This window comes from Nyctibius grandis, chromosome 7, assembly GCF_013368605.1.
Source record: "Nyctibius grandis isolate bNycGra1 chromosome 7, bNycGra1.pri, whole genome shotgun sequence".
NCBI lineage: Eukaryota > Metazoa > Chordata > Aves > Nyctibiiformes > Nyctibiidae > Nyctibius > Nyctibius grandis.
The window spans coordinates 8,769,955-8,772,884 of record NC_090664.1 but is presented as its reverse complement, the minus strand read 5'-3'; positions in this window follow the sequence as shown (position 1 = coordinate 8,772,884).

The following is a 2,930-nucleotide window of genomic DNA, read 5'->3' as shown; positions in this document are numbered from 1 at the left end:
TATCATGAGAGCATTCACCTTCTAAAGAAAATACACTGAAGTGAAAGTTGATAGTTATTTCGAAGGAAATTTTGGTAAAAAGATGTGTGAAAGGAGGAAGGTCTCTTCCTCCTGTTTTCCTTCTTTCTTCATTTTAAAAAGAAAGTTGAAGCCATTACAGTCATAGAAAAGTGGATTAAGTTACTTTTAAGTTACATATCGACTCTTCCCCCTAGACTGACAATTCTTTACCTCTGGTCCTCACTCTTTGCAGACAGAGGAGAAAAGTCTGATTTCAGCAGGGTACCTATTTAACAGCATTCACCTTCAGAGCATGCTTTCCTACCTCCTGGATGCTGGAGCATCATCACAGAGAGCGGTGCACTGCCATTTGCACTGTACTCTGAGGGTCAGGGTGTTTTGGGGTAGACATGTGGAACAACTCTTGAACTTTAATGCTGCCAACCCCCCAGGACTCTGCTATAGCATCCTGGCAAGGCTAGACAAAAGGTGTTGATGGAGGTTGACTCCTTCACTGTAGCTGATACTACAGCAACCAGGATTGCTACCGCTGTAAGGCTGTGCAAGCCTTAATGAAGTCAAGGGAAAACGCCTTCACTTTGTTTTGGTGGGTTTTTTCCTATAGAGTTACGGGTACAGTCAGCCAATGTTTTTTTGACTTGAAGTGGTTGTTTCTGCATGCTTTCCCATGGCAAATATTTTAAGCATTTTAATCCAGCTATCTACACTGTTTATGCAACAGTAGATGTCCAAATCCACTAGGAAGTGACTCTCATAACTAGCCAGTCTGTCACTACACAGCCCTCCAGAGCAGCACTCACTCTCCTGCCAGACTGGGGAAGTCATAAGGACTGTCTGTCCTTCAGTCCATCACCTCCAAATCAGAGGGAACTAAACTTACCTGCCTCACAGAGGTGGTGTTAGACTGGCTAGCTAATGTTTATAGAGCTTACAAAGGGAATTAGGTGATGATGTGCTCATTTGGAAATGCTGGCGACCAGAGGGGCAACTGAGGAGAACATAAAAGCAGCCAAACCACGGGCGATTTCTGGTTCTGTGTTCCTACATCAGAATTACAAATGACAGAATAGTGTTAAGAACTATAACGAACATAAACCCACATCTATTTTAGGAAGTCTACCACACTTTTTCCATGTTTTGATCTGGAAGAAAGAAAAAAGGAACTGTAAGGTAATATAAAGCTGACATAAGAATTACTTTCAGCGGGAAAGTACTGAACTTTATGAAGATGTGAAACTTGATAAGACATAACTAACATAAATTAAAACCTGTGAGTTGGCCAAAAGCCTTCCTGTTTCTCCAACAGGAGAAAATAAAAACCCCAGCCCTTCCTTATTTCCTTATGTTAATAAAGCAGCATCAGAACTGAATTGAGCCCCTAAGAAATCATTCAGTTCCCCATATGGCTGCAAAGCTCCTATCCGTTCATTTCTCTGCAGTGATATAACCCATTAATTCCCTTCCTATTAATAGTGTCCATTTCTAAAGACTGGGTTTTTTTTCCCCACACATATTTTCTTTTAATTGCATATTCTTCATTAACATGAGTAAAACTATGCAGAAGACTACTGAACAATAGATTTATTTATAAAAGAGGTGTAAAGGTCTCCCAGGAGAGCTGAGTATCCTCATTGCCAGCTGAAATCAGCAAGGGCAAAGGGTCTTCAGGTTTCTCGAAAGCTTGGTCTTAAATCTATAAGAGGTCTTGAACTTCTGACATAATTTTGGTTGACAATGAATGTTCGTTCCTGTGCACATTTCTGTAATAGCCACGTGCTGTTGTGGGCTCGTATAAATGTACTGTTTTCTTGCAACAATATTGCCAAAGAAACAAATGCTCCAAGGAAATGGCATGGAATTGCTAGAAGATGAGCTGTCTGACGTTAGTAAGGTGTTTACTCACTGGGCAAACATCTACTACCAACTATGTCACAATGGTTTCTGCTAAGAGTTTTTAATTGCAAAGCCCCCAAACATTTAAAAAGCAGGACAGAAACCGGTGTTCACTGGGAGGAACCTACTTCTGTGTGAAATGTGGCACTTCCAAGCATAGAAACATAGAATCATAGAATAGTTTGGGTTGGAAGGGACCTTTAAAGGTCATCATCAGGTTGGACTCGATGATCTTAAAGGTCCTTTCCAATCACGACGATTCTGTGATCTAGTCCAGCCCCCCTGCAGTGAGCAGAGACATCTTCAACTAGATCAGGTTGCTCAGAGCCTCGTCCAACCTGACCTTGAATGTTTCCAGGGATGGGGCATCTACCACCTCTCTGAGCAACCTGTTCCAGTGTTTCACCACCCTCATTGTAAAAAATTTCTTCCTTGTATCTAGTCTGAACCTACCCTCTTTTAGTTTAAAACACTTACCCCTTGTCCTATCGCAACATGCCCTACTAAAAAGTCTGTTGCGATATATCTTATAAGCCCCCTTTAAGTATTGAAAGGCCGCAGCAAGGTCTCCCCACCACCCATCCATCGCTAGATGAGAGAGCACGTCTGCTCAGAGATGCTTCGGCAGGCAAGGTGCGCTTTACCTGGCACTCAGCGAGAGTGCGAGGGGAGCTTGCGGACCGAAAATTCAAAACGCTTGTGGTGGGGGTTGATAATGTCGGAAATGGGCAGGGGAAACAGCAGCAATATCACTCTGCAGCAGCAGCAGCAGCAGGATCTCTCCCGTTGACTACGACCCGCACCGCCGGCGGCCCCGCCGAGCCGGCTCCACCCCGCCGTGCCGGGGCGGCGGCAGCGCCCGGGGCCGCCCCGAGCCCGTCCCGTCCCCTCCCCGCCGCCCGGGAGGAGGAAGAGGAGGGACTTTACCTGCCCCGTCCCGCCCGGCCAGGTGCGAGGTGGAGCAGGAAGCGGCGGTGGAGCCGGAGGGGACCCGCGCCCGCCTCGGCGCCGGGCCC